The 14,437-nt window shown below is 44.7% G+C and overlaps 1 long non-coding RNA gene across 1 annotated transcript; it reads right to left on the bottom strand.

The window, feature by feature from the left end:
* Window positions 1-2,930: 2,930 nt before the first annotated feature.
* LOC310886882 lies at window positions 2,931-13,628 on the bottom strand. The gene is made up of 4 exons (XR_014575536.1): window positions 10,089-13,628; window positions 7,156-7,380; window positions 4,777-4,973; window positions 2,931-4,314 (listed from the first exon to the last, which is right to left on the bottom strand). It is a non-coding gene; the product is annotated as an uncharacterized lncRNA (long non-coding RNA).
* Between the last annotated feature and the right edge of the window lie 809 nt (window positions 13,629-14,437).

Below are 14,437 nucleotides of genomic sequence, written 5' to 3'. Positions count from 1 at the left end.
GCTTTGGAGAACGGCTGCTTTCTCCCTGAGATAATGCTGTTCTCCAGACTTGGCCAGGAGACATTTGTGTGAAGCAAATGCATTTGGAGCACCTATATGGACAAGGCTAGCAGTGATCTGTCACTGCTGGCTTAGCTTATCGCTGTAATGATTAGCTCTGTAAGGGACAGATCCCCAGATACAATTCGAAGTGGCCCTGTTAATCTCACAGTCCATCTCCCAAAGCAAGGAGAACATGCAGAAAATGCATCGGAGAGAAGGGTAATAAATTCTGCATAAACATTTCTAAGAGTTTAACTGAAATCAGGACCTTAGCTTGTACACAACAGAAGAGACATAACAAATAAGGAGCGGGATTCAATTTCAGCTGAGGATTGTACCCAAACACACTTCCACACCAGAACACATCTTTTAGATTTTATGGTTTGTTATAACTGAAGTGCTGTTCTGTTTTCAAGAAAACACAGCTCATGATGGATAGAAGCTTTCTGGGTATGTTTTCTTTTTGTTTTGCATTTTCTTCCTGACATTTTGGCACAAAAGTGGAGGGGAAGTAAAAAATGAATGCCTCCCATATTTGAAAAAAAGTGAAGGGCTGATCTTGTTTCCCTTCAACCCAATTAAAAATATATATTGAAGCAGATCCAGCATTCCTTACCACATTGAGCAGTCAGTCACCACGGAGTCCCAGTATTCCCAGCAGGACAGCTCACCAGACCACCACCTTTGTCTCCTTGTCTTGAACACTGTAAGATCCAGTTGATGCAAACCAAACCTCACAGAAGTCATCAGCATCACAGCCTGAAAGTCATTCCTTTGCTCTCAGAAGCAATCTCTGGATGCAGAGAAGTAATACTGGTTTTTAGAAGAATTAGCAGGAAATGCAGGTGAACTTTTACAGATCCAAGAACAGTGAGAGAGTCAAACAAAGCCCTTTTGTTACAATGCTGAACTGAGGGTGTTCTGTTACCGATCAGTATACACACATCCTTTTCTTCATACAGGGTATAACATCACTTTCTGGACAAAGCCTTGAGGTTTTGGTCACAACTAGCTTCATTTGGTATAAAACTGATCACAGTTTAACCCAGCAAATAAGAAGTTAGCACAAGTGAATGACTCTCCAGACCTACGTGTTTTATTCCCCACTTGGCTGATAATGCAACACAACAATAAAGCCCTGTGACATTATTGGTAGTGACAAGATAGCATTTAAGTTTCCTTATGCTATGTTGGGATACCAGTTAATTTTCCCTCCATAGATCTGCTGGCTAAAGACTAAAAAGGACAAACTAGCCCACAAGAAGTCAAAAGTTATCAGCTAATCTAAAGGTTTATTTTAGAAACTTAAGCTCTACATAAGATGCCTTTCTTCTCAAACAGAAAAACCTGCCCTTAACTTGTTTACCAAAAGAAAGTGCACATACCTGATTTTGTAGATCCTCAGCTTGTTCCTTCAGACCTTCGTATACCTATTGAAGAGTAAAGGGAAGAAAGTGTTAGAGAGCTTCATTAAACAGCCCATTTGTTGCTCATTTCCTCGCTATGGACATTCACACACTCACATGTGTGCCTGGCTCTGCTTTTTTCACCCCTTCCCCCTAACACATACCTGATTCTCTTTTTAGCAGCTGATCCTGGTGATCACTACTGGTTGAGCTGCCCAAGGGTGTGGAGATCAGGGCTCTGCAGCTGCACGCTGCTTCTTACCAAGTGACAAGTCCACCTCTGACCAAGGAGACAGGATTTTTACATGACACTTTTCCAGCGGTGGAGTGCAGACACATGGCACCTCCACCAAACTAATGTGCTCTCCTTTTTGGTAGAATTAATTGATCTGAGCTGAAATCCCTATTAATACTATCCTGCTTCAAGGATCTGTGGAAGCTTGAGGCTTGCTTAGCACAGATGATATTTTAATAACAATAACACAGAGCAACCACTACCTGACTCCATACCGTTCCTGAATATCAGTATGTAATGCCAATAGTAGGATCTAACACCTCCGAATCCCAACTTTTCATCAGTTATACAGCCTTAAGCTCACAATAAAAACAGGGTTGGCCAGGAAAACATCTAGTTATAGATGACATGACATCACCATGTTATAGATGACAACCCTTATGGTGGAAAGGGTAGCTGACAGCTAGGAAATAACAACCCAACCCATGCTGCTGAATGCTGAACCCACCTTCTGTCCAGTTTTCATGTTAACCTACCCAGTAATGATAAATAAGAGGAGTGAATGAACCCAGCAACACATTCCCTAGCTACAGCAGCATCTCCCTTCCGATAAATACATTTCAAATACTCGTGAGTTTTTAACCATAACAGACCAACTCCACAGAGTTGAAAGCTGGAGAAATTCCATTTGGACGAAATGAAATCCACTGCAGTATTTCAGGCCAGCTAAGGCTTTGCTATACCAGGCTCTTTTGTTTCACTGGTTGGTTGTTTTTTTACAATTAAATAGCCATTTTAATAAAATTCACGATCACACTGTGTTGTTCGGTGTTGACACAAAGCTGAAGAGCTGCTGTCTGCTCCCTCACTGGTAGTTTTTTCCTCATTACAGCTGCTGAGATGGAGGCAGCTGGCAGCAAAAGCTAGCTCATGATGTTAGGTTTTTATTAACACTACCTATCCTTAGTTGTGACACCTCTTTATCATCACGTTGCTACTGGAAATCACACTGAGCTAGCCTGAGATGAAACATTTGCTATTTATTAGAGAATCAAGTAACAGTATCGGAGTTTATTGGCCCCATGCCTCTTAAACCAAATATCCCATATGTTGGCAGCTCCCATGATTTATCCTTGAGAGAGACCACGCTATCTGAACTCCAGCTCAGGGATTCCAAAATGCTACTTCAGTTTCAGGAATGTTCCGCGTTTCCCTTGAGAGTCATAAAAATCTCAAACTAATGGTGCTATATCCGGAGATGTAGTGGAGGAGGAGGCTGGCAGGGAGAATATTACTAGTTAGTCTTAGTTTTTATAAGAATTTCTTTCCTTGGGCATATGTAAAAGGGAGGACAAACCAAATCTGCTGGTTACAAGCAGTATTGTTAATCATGTTTATCTTGACTCTTGAAAAAACAACTCTTTTCCACTTTCAGTAGTCCTCATTCAGAACACCATCACAGCAAAATCACTTTCTACATAGGAAAAATCTCTCTTAAATCAGTTTTTATCAGTACTTAGCTCAGGCACTGCTGTGTGGTGTCCTGTACTGAGAGAGCTGCATTTAATCACCAGACTGTTTCTGGTGTTCTGCCTGTCTTTCCCCTGCTCCAGAATCAAGCTCCTACTTACCTACCTCACGAAAGGCATGTGACGTTTTGATGCTAACAAACATCACAAAATGTGGAGGCAACAAACTGCAATTGCTGTTTGCTTAAATTCACTTGCTGCCACTCCTCTTAAGGAAAATAATATTTAGAACGTGCTCAGTAAACCAAGTAGCTTGTTTGGTCTCAGGGTTTTCAAGCAGAATAGGCATGGCAGGAAAACTCAGAATAACCAGCCCAGGAGGAATTTCATTGCAATGTTAATAGAGAACTTGTTTCAGACAGTTCAAATGGGATAAATTCATGCCCTCCCCCTCGTCAAATGCCTGTGCATTCCCATCTAATGTCTGAATAGTTATATGAGAATTTATAAAGTGCAGAGAAAATCTGAAAAGCCCAAACCATGCCAATGCAAAGAAAAAGGAACGTACTTATTTATGAGCAGTAAGTCCAGACCTATAAATTGCCTCCTCCTTTTGCCAAAAGAATAGGTTCCATGTGGTTGTTAGTAAGCTATTTTAAGGCACTTCCATGCTTTTCACTGTGTTGTTATATCCAAAGAACATTTGATTGGGAATTCAGTTCTCTAATTCTGAATGCATGACACATACCCCAAAAGAGGCAGTTAAATTAAATTACAAGGCTTGGTTGGGTTGTCGTATCATTTGTAACATGCCTGGAGTGTTTGCTGGCTTCACCGGGAAATATCTGAATATAAATCTCATCTCAAGCTATATTTACATATGGATCTGGGCATATTAAAAGGCTCCAGAGGACTCATAAGAATCATATACCCCTTCCTGGTGCTGCAAAGGGATCATGCCTAAATGCTCCAGAACCCAGTGTTCACATCAGGCAGGATACTGGGGACATTTGTTTTGCTAGAAGCTATGTATAAAAATACAATTCAGCATCTATTGAAGCAGGTGGCAAACATCAAATTGGCCAATAAACACCTGTTGCATCCGCAGCACTTGTCCCGGGCATGTTCGGTACAGCCTTGCCATCTTGTGGTCTGCTCAGCTCTGCAAGTTTGAAAGGCAAGTTGGGGTAAGAAGAGGATCTGACAGCACAGGTGGGAAGAGAAAGCAATGCTACAGTAACTCCAGAAGTCAGGGAAAAAGGTCAGGGGAGAGAGGGAGTTGCCCCCAGTCTGTTTGCTGTCCTATTTTACCCTGCTGTATGTTCCACTGTCTGCAGTGGGGCTACTGGTTTAACACTGGCAGTTCAGAGCCATGAACTTCACTACCGGGATTGATTTCTGATCCCACTAGCAGAAATGACAACATACAGGGAGGAAAATCTGCCTTCCAGAGGCGTGTACAGGCCAATATAGACATGTATAGGCTCATCCACAACGCACCCATGGGATCCCATTGCCCCCCAGTATTTGCACCCTGTGAACTATGCTGATTTCTTATCCTAGTTGTACAGTAATAAAATATTTGGTGTAACTGAGTAACATTGCTACCATGTTAAACACTTACAGAGAAAAGTTTCCTCATGGTTCAACTGCCAGGTGCCTGTCTTGGTAAAGAAGGGATTTCACCCCCGTTCACTCCGTCGCTGCAGAGGTGTCGTGGTGGGTTGGGGAGGTGCTGGAGCCGGCCAGGCAGCTCTCAGGGATGGGAGGCAGGAGGGGAGGTCAGCCTCAGAAACATCAAGAGCAAATGCCTGCCAATAACTGAGAAGACCAAGGAAATGTTAAGATTGACATGGCAAAATCAGCTCTTCACCTTGACCACAGCAGTGAGCTAACAGGGCTAACTTCTTACCTTCCCTTTATATGGCCAGGGTTCCTCCATCCCTGCAGATATTTTGCTCACACCAACGGAGGAAACCCTGCTCCTAAAGTATTTTGGGGAAGAGCAATTTGTGAGCCCCATGACAGGGGGCACAGCTTCAGCTGCTGTAGGCAGGTTAATGCTGGAGGCATGAGAGCCAGCAAAGCAAAATGTAGCTGGAGAAGGTACGCTGCTTTGCAGTGGCTGATCTTCTGCCTTCTCGAATTCCACAAACTCTGGGAGCTTTAGAAATGCATTAGCCTAATTGGTGTTGTTAACCTAACTAGAATCATATCATCTTAATTTGTATTGAGGTTAATTTTTGTTTAGGAGAAAAATGGCTAGACCTTTGTTTAATGTAGCTATGTATGACTTTTAAAGCAGCTATTTTACTTTAAATGATGAATTAGGGGTATAATTTCCTTTCAGGTTCTGAAAATTAACATCTAATTATTCTTAACCTAAGGGATATTAACACGTCTTAGAAAAGCAAGTAACATTCTCATCTAAATTTAGAAGAGAGACCTTCTCAGTAAATGGCAAGGCTGGAATTACTCAAATACAAAAGAAGCAAGCCACAGAAAAAAAAAAATTAACATTAAAAAAAAATCAGAAGTCATTTTCTAAAACAGCTAAAGAAAAGGAGTCTGCCTGTTCCAGCTCTGTATTGGTAATATCGCCCAGCAGCTTCCAACCCTGCAGCTCCTGAACAGTGCAGCACAAACAGCATGACACAGCAATGGGACTTCCATCCTCCTGGGGACCACAAAGATCTCTCTGAAGAAACTGAGGCTATTTCTGTCTTTCTGCTTCATTTAAAAAAGTTGGTGTCTGGCAGAAGAATTAGAAATGAGATGCTTTTTTTTATTATTGGGGAGAGCAAATCTCCATCAAGACATTACCAAGACAGATTACCAAGCAACATGACAAATTCTCCATTTCTCCATCTCTGAAAGCCTTTTAATAAGACTAAAAGAGTGTCTAAAGAAAGTGATTGTGCAGCCTCAAACTCTTGGGCCTGGTCTTAGAACCAATGAGGGAATTAACCAACAATCATTGCTTTAAAAAAGACTTAATATTTAGGAATCTAAGCCTCTTTGGCAGCTACAAAGCTGCAAATGCTTGTCATCCTCCTAAGTGCACAAAGGCACCGATCGGTTTTCCAGCAGATATTTCATTATTTCAGACTTTCTGCTCTAACAAGAAGGAGGCACATTTTATTTTTCTCTATATACTTAAACCGCAGCTTGTTACAGAGAGAATTGCGGCAGCCAGAAATAGGACTGAAGATAACCTGACAATCCATTACTTCTACCTAATGAATTAAATCTCTTTGGAGAAGGAAAGCAGCACAAGAAGGGCGCTTCCCTGGTAGGATCTCATGCTCTCAGCTGACATTTCCATCCTCACTGTCTCTGTTGAAAGTTCCGCAGTGAAATGTCCTTGGTCTGTGTCACACTGGCACATTAACTCTCGTGTTCAAGCCACAAAGGATGCTCTTGGCTGCCTCTTTTTTGGCTTCAGATTATTTTCTCTTCCCTTTGGATGTCAGGCTGAAGTCACTCTTGTAGCCTTCCTTGAGTGCTTGTCACTGGGGATACCGTCATGCAACACAAAGCCCGGGGGTGAATAATTCCTGGCCCAGAGCAAGCACGGATATATGACTACGGCATCTGCAGTTTGCCTTATTTCTAAATCAAACTCTTAGGGCAGGCCTGATGTCAAGAGGTTTTTCTCAAAATAGGAGTTTCCACTCCCCTGATATTGGGTAGCAAACTGCGCTTCCAAACTGGGAGACGTGCTAAGATTATCTTCTCAGATGTTCCTGAGCTTTCCCCTGAGCTGTTTTGGTACTGAAATGAAGTGCTTTTAGAGCTAGTGTAAGTTTTGGCAGCCCCGAAGACTGAAATAACCTCAGCACAGAACAGGGGGCCAGGGCAAGCGATGCAGCGGTGCCAGGCAGCGAGGGGCTCGGGAGAACCTCATTCAAGCAGTAGCTCCAGCTCAGATCTTTGTATTACAGCGTCCCTGCTTCTGTGATGAACTGGTGATTCCTCCTCCACCCCACAGACCTCTCCTCACCTCTGTTACAGGTTGCAGATGATAACTTCTCCCGTGGAAATGAGGGCTTTGTGTCCCCTAGGGCTTTTATGAACTGGTTTTGCATCTTGCCGTAGCATCCTCAAGAACCAGGGTGCAAGCAAAAAATGTTTTAGTCACTCTAATCTTCCCACGTATGCGTCAGGTCCAATTTTTCTGTGAGCAGCAATGCTGAAGGAGGCAGTTTGTCTTTTCAGCACAGCCACGCTGAGGAAAGGGATAATTACATGAGTTTATCTTTCCACTCCACGCCGTATTATTCAAAAGGGCAAGATATTTGCCTAGAAACAGTGCAGTAGGTGGGAGGGAAAACTTCCAGCAAAAACTGTGTACTTCAATAGCATCTTTCATCAGCAAACGTGAAAGAGCTTTATAAACATTATTGGGGAGTTTTTTTCTTAGCATTTTGCATTGCCCAAAGCTCTGCTCCCACTGAAGGCAATGCAGGGTTGCTGCTGTCCCTTCCTGGAGCTTCCTAGGAGCTAGGCTGGCACAGTGCTTCTGAGATGCTGTCTAAGCCCCATTAAAGGCTTCTAATGTCCATTTCTTCTGCTATAAAATTAGAAAACGTGGCTTTGCCCTGACTCATACAGTAGGTCAGCAAGGGATTTAGTTCATTCAACCCAGGAGCTCTTTATATTCACACTTGTGGAAAATATAGGTTCAGAAGAGAGTAACCTTAACCCCCTTCTCCTCGGGACTCACCTGCTGATCAACAGGGTTTTATTTTAGCTGGTTTTGTGTTTCCACAGCCTTTGTGCCCTCACTTTCTGGCAGGGCACACTGGCTTGGACGCCGTGCCCCAGCGGCAGGCACAGGGCTGCACGTTGCACGCAGAGGGAAGGCAGGTCCCTCCCCAGCTGAGCATGGTGCACATGGGGTTATGTCTGTCACCCCTTTGTCAGTGCCTCCCGACTCCTTAAGAGAGCCCTGCACAAAGCTTCTGGGCTGGGGTCGAGGAATAGGACTGGGGATTTTCCTCTAGGAGGCAAAGAAGGATTTCAAACCTCAGGTTTCATCAGTTCCCATTGCAGTCCGTGAGCTGGTACAATGCCTATAGGCGAGCACATGCCAACAGTCTGCTAAATTATGGCTGAGAACTGCCTCACAGGCACTTACCTTTCAATGCCAGTATTAATGAGCAGTGCTCACCCTGTCACAGTGCAGACACAGCTTTGCAAAGAGGATTTAAAACAAAAGTTGTAGGGTTTTGGATTACATCCCCTCTGTTGCTGTGGCTTGTTCATAACATGAGTATTTAAAAAATAAACGTATTATAAATAAAAGGACCATTTAACATCCATCTGACAAGTTACAGCTAAACCCAGAGTGTATAAATGTCTTTTTTTTTAATTTATTTTCAGTTTATAAAACCTTGTTTCTAAGTTTATATAAAACATCTTGCCGGGATTTTTTTTATATTAAAAGAACACTAGGACCCAATCCAAAGACCACTGAAGTGGATGGAAATACTCCCATTGATTTAAGTGAGCTGGGACCAGATGGTTTTTAATGTGGGATGGGGAGAGATCTCTTTGAGTCCGGGATGAGGGAATCTTGCCCTCTGGTGGATGTTGTTCACATTAGAAACAAAGTACCAGGAAAAACTGGTTTAGAGTTGGATTAGAAAAAAAAAAAAAAAAACACCACCAGTCAGCCTCTCTGTGCTAGGAGGGGTGAAGTCTCCAGTAAGAGATAACAAAAGCCATATTAACACCAGGGTAGCCCCACAAAAGAAAAAAGGGCAAAATTTGTTTGTAACTTTTTTTTTTCTCCATATTTTGGTCTGTTCAGCTTCATGACATGGGGCTGGGGTAGGATTTTTAAGAGCTGTGCTAACAAGTTCTCCATTGTTCATCACATCTGAAGGGGCTGCCCAATAAAATTCAGCACCATCCACACACACACATTTAATAAGGACTGGCTGCCAATAAACCACAAAGCTGGTTCCCCAAAAGAGCACAGTGGCTTTGTTGCAGCTGGGTTCCTCCCTCTGCAGCACTGGGATTTGGTCAGGGATGCTCTGAGGGTTTGCTAGCCCTTGCCAGGGTTAAGGGAACTGCTCTACTCAGGGATTTCTTGATGCTGGGGAAAGGCAGAGCAGCTCGGTCACAAAGGACATGCTCTTTGTTGTTGAAATTAACTTTGGACAGTGAGGAGAGGAGAATGGATATGAAAAATTCCGAGCCCAAGGGACTTAGGGCTGTGCCATAAGAACAAACCTAAGCATCTTTACCATAATAAAATAGTTCTGGTGAGATGCTTTCATCAGGAGAATTCCAAGCTGCTTACAAAGGTGGTCAGAATCATATTTCTTTTTTACAAAGGGTAAACTGAGGCACAAAATAAAGGAATTCACTGTCCCCCAACCAGAAATAGGCATGAGTGTGGCACTCATTTCAAGTACTTTTGAAGTAGGCACTCCCAGCAGGGAAAGTAGCACTCTTACACTGATTTCTGCAGCTTGTCATGGGACAGAAATCTTTCTCCCTTGCCCAGTCTTGTAGGAAAAAATATTTTAAATGATGATTGAGCAAGCACAATCATAAATCAGCACTAGGGTTGTATTTAAGCTCTAAGTAGCACCATTGGGGCTGTTTTCCTTACCCTTTCCATTGAGGTAAAAAGATGCTAGCTAAGTTGTTCGTACAATAAAGTGAATGCCAAAATATATTCTTTCCACTCCTGCAAATGGAAATTGAAGTGGTCCTATGGGCACTTTAAAATCAGTGCCTGCAAAAAAATGCACGACAAAGAAAGGGTCCAAAGCCAGACGGGTGGGATGCCCCGAAAGGCACCTCCTGCAAGAGCTACCAGCGGCACCTCTGCTATGGCACGTGGTTCCCCTCCTGATTTTGTAGCCCCAGCCTGTCCTGTTGCTAAAAGCTCTTACACTGGCGCTGATAACAGCTCACCTCCCGTTTGGATCCAGTCCTCAGGAAGGAATAATGTTGCCTGGCTGAGTCGTTACTGTCCACTGCAGCAGGTAATGTTCTGGGCACTCATGTGGGACACCAGTGAAATCTGGAGGAGGGAAAGTGATAATTTTAGTAGGGAAAAGATCCATAATTATTCACAGGGATGTCTCTCTCTCTCTCTCTGCACTATTTGAAAAAACAAACTGTTCAGAATTATTTTAAGCTGATTTGTTCTAGCTGAAATTCCCAGCACAATTGATTAGCCAGAGCCAGAGGGGGGAAATGCTAAAAGCCAGAATCTGATCTCAATTACCAGCCTATGAAGCTCATTCTGACTCTTGCCAGGGATGACTTGTACCTCATAACCTCAGATCCAAACCCAGTGTGGATACACTGGAACATTGTGAAAACAGTAAGAGCCACAGCAAAACTGGCATCAGAAGTTGATATGACTCCAGAGCAGCTCTACTAAAATAAAATAGGAAGATTTATACAGATTAAATAGATCAGAACATGTGTCTTTTGGGCCAAGGATTGTTACAACACAAAGCCTTTCACATCTAAGCAGTTGGTCAAATCCATAGGCCACACAATCTGTGTCGGCGTAACCTAGTGATGGTAAGCAAACGCCTTAAAGACACTCCAAGGACTGGAGAATCACTCAACTCGTGATACGGGGAGCACATCAGTTGTGAGGCTACAGGGTCAGAAGACTTCCTGCGATATCCCCAGCTCCTAGTGTTGTTACCAGTACTGCGTGCGCATTAAAAAGGAAAACAAGCCTGCTTTGAGCATGAAAGGTGCTTCCTGAAATACTGATTCTAGCACCTGGGGGGACAGCAAAGTGGTATGTCTTGTCCTGCAAACATAAGGACGAGGTAGAGCCAAACCTGGGCTTTCTCTGAAGACACCTGATGGGTATGGGTTGGCCATTAAAAGTCAGTCAGCGCTGCACTGGAAAATGGCAGGTCAGAATTGAGTTTATGCTTATAACCAGTTTTAAAGGACAATATCCTGCACAGATGCTTTTATAGTCCCAGGACGCTGTCTCAGCAGGGTGTCTCCTAGAAAACACTGATGCTCTGTCATCTCTACCTTCTATCTTCACTGAGTGGTAAAGAGCCTCAGTACTTCTGCAGCATCATCCATCCTAACCTGAATTGGCCCACGGAGAGTCATGGTTGCCCTGTAGCAGCTAGGGCACAGCAGATCCTATTATCTGCAAATTAATAAGGTTAGACCTTCAATTCATGTGTTGAACTAGGTCTCTGTGAGCTGCAACTCTGCCCGAGCAATAAGATGACACGGAAGAAAGGCAGGCAGTCCCCCAGGAGGCTGTGCACTGCTGGAGGACAGCAATGATAGCCCAGCTCTGGTAGCACGTGCTGCTTTCAGAACAAGGAACCGACCGGTGCTGGCACCAGGCAGATCATTCAATATTTACACAGGATTTCAACAGTAAAAGAAAGCCGTTATACCTTAATAAAAGCTTTTGGAGGATAAGCTCCGAGACAGCACAGCAGGACCGTGGCACAGCTCCAAATTCTCTTTCTTTGCAGGGAATTTGTCAAAATGAGGTGTTGACTCGGCAAATGGCTTGGCGGGCAGATGCTGCCCCGTTCACGGTGCCAAAGCTCCCCACAGCCCTCCAGCCTCAGCCTGCTGAGCTCACCCTGGCCCATGTCATTGAGTGAGGCTGCAGGAGAGGAGGCAAAGGAGCCAGGGCTAGGGTAAGGGGTTGGCCCTAGGTGCTGTAGCAACCCCTTTACCTGCACTCTGCAGTCCAGCGCTGGACCAGGCACAGCAGATTGACTCCTCCACTCCTTCTGCCACAGGATTCCTGGATAACCTGAGATGACTTCGTCTCTCCGGGCCTCTCTTCTCCAGCTTTAAAATGGAGAGCATCGCGTGCAGTAACATACTTCCTCTGGCTATCTTTTTTATTAATGCTCCACACGGTAGCGTTTGCCTCAGACAATACAGAGCCGCAGTTTTGGCTGGATGCTCCCATGCTACCACTGTGTCATAGCTGTAGTAACATAAATTTATGGTAACCAAGTTGTGCTTCTTTTCCTACACTTACTGCACGAGCCCCTTTCCTTATTCCAGTTGTTGAAGGCAGAGACGGTTCCACACAATCTGCATTAGAAGATGATGTTATGACAGACCTTTGAAATCTGCCATTAAGCCGCGATTGTTCTTGCAAATGTGTTTACAGACTAAAAGAGACAAAAACTACTGAAGTGTCTTAATCAGCAGCCAAACTCACGGGAAGCGGCGCAGCAGCCAGGCAGGCAGAAAACCCAGCCTCTACCTGGCTCTGCGAGGGAGAGGGCTGCTGATGTCTAGGGCAGAGAAGTCTGCCTTGGTCTTTTCCACTCCTAGGGGTACTCAGAGTGTAAGTTACTCCTTTCAGGGACTCTTTCTTAAAACAGATTTTGTGCCGGGCAAATACAGTGGCTCTCACTCTACACTGCAGCCATCAGAGCAATGAAGCCCCGCACCCTCTGTCCCTCCGAGAAGCTGAACAGGTAACACTGCACCCTTCCTCTCCTCCACGCCGCCTGGCTCATCAGCTGTGTTTGTCCCCTGGCTTTTCTTCTCTCCCCATCCCTCTCCACTTGAATTTTAATCAGAAGCAGCAGCTGAGCAGAAGGTGCCATTTCCATAGCTACGGAAGAGGCATCGACAGCAAGAGGTGATGGAGAGGCTTTTACCCAGATGCAGTTGTCATTAACATTCACCATAATAACCTCGCCTGCAAGCACAGCCCTACTATGGCAATGAGACGCTGGGGCTGTAAATCCTAGCTCGGGCTCATCTTTCATCACAGAGAACAATACCTTTTGGGGTCAGATTTTTAATCTGCCAATTAATCACTGTTATCCGTGGCAATGTTTACGTGCACGCAGAAACCTCTTCAAACCACATACAGCTACGGCAGTGGTCACCTTGGCTGAGGCACGCGTGGACAGTAATTGCCTTTTCTGAGGTTTTGTGCACACACACAGACATACACAGCACCTACCATCCTTACCACGCTCCTCCCATTTGCCTGCTTTCTGCCTCCTGAAGCAACACTTTTTAGCACAGACAGGCTCGCTGTATTTTTGGCTGAACCACTGAGTTATTTTGGGATGCTGCTTCCAACCTTTCCCCTCCATTGTCTCTCTTTGTGTGTGGCTTACGTTTTCTGTCTTTCCTGCTCAAAAGCGCAGCCTAAGCCAGAAATAATCCCTCCCTCCAGGATCTTTGCAAAACCAAAACATTGTTCAAGGGAAATAAACCCCTGTCATGCCATGGGTTTTGTCCACAGAGTGTGCCTCAAGCTCATTACGGTTTGGGTTTCATTTCAGGAACAAACCCTCAACAGCGGCCAAAATGAGAGGCTGTAGGGTGTGTGGCATCCTTTGGGACACGCATCCCATGGGGACTGGGTCTGGCGTTAGGTGGGAAGCCTCTGCAGCGCTGGTGGTGCCCGTGGCAGTGGAAATCTCCTCTGCAGAGACCCAGCAGTGGGCCTGCCCTGGCCACTTGGAGCTTCCCACGCAGCAGCGCAGGGTGAGGAAGCGGATGAATAAAATTGAATTTGAACGTGAGGGAGGAATGCGGGTGGGAGAAAATAACCCTTTGAGTAATTTATGAGGCACGTTTATAGCTGTTATTTATAGATCTCTATGGGAATTCACATTGTTCTCTGCCATCTGACATTATTTGGCAGTTTAGTGGTGCCTGCAACTCACCCCCCTCACCCTCTGCCCCAAAAAACCCTCCTCCAATCCCACATTTTTGATTAATAAGCTTGAAAGCTGAGCATGTCAGCAAGTCCTCCGGAAGACTGTCCCCGCTCCCCTCTAATAACTTATGGTTTAAAGGTACAAGGGCTTGATTAAAACTCTCATCACAGTAAATCAATGGTAGCTCAGGGAAAACGAGGTCCCTTCCCTCCCCCTTTTCAGACAAAGTTTACTCACTTGCGCATTTCTGGCATTTGATTTTGCATGCATGCAAAAACCCCTCAGTCGATGCCAGCAGTAAAGCGCTCGCTGGGGGTGCCTGGTGCTGTCCACGGCAAGCTGCAAGCGTGCTTTCTTATGCATGCACCTTCAACGTTATTTTTGGAGAGATTAATGAATTCAGGTGCAGTAAAAATAGTCTACTGCACACAAACGAATTCCTCCTTAGCATACTGGAAGGAGAAATAATGTCATCTGCATGAGCACAACCTCGAGGGTCCCCACAAAGCAGGCGAAGCAGTTGCACCACTGCTGTGGCTGCTCGGGGCAGTGTCTGTCTCGAGTGACCTTGCCTGTTAGGAGCTGTTAATCCTAGCATTTGCCTTGGCT

The sequence above is a fragment of the Anser anser genome (genome assembly GCF_964211835.1).
Source record: "Anser anser genome assembly, chromosome: 26".
Taxonomy (NCBI): Eukaryota; Metazoa; Chordata; class Aves; order Anseriformes; family Anatidae; genus Anser; species Anser anser.
The sequence above is the reverse complement of the archived record's forward strand: the minus strand, read 5'-3'. Positions and strand labels throughout refer to the sequence as shown.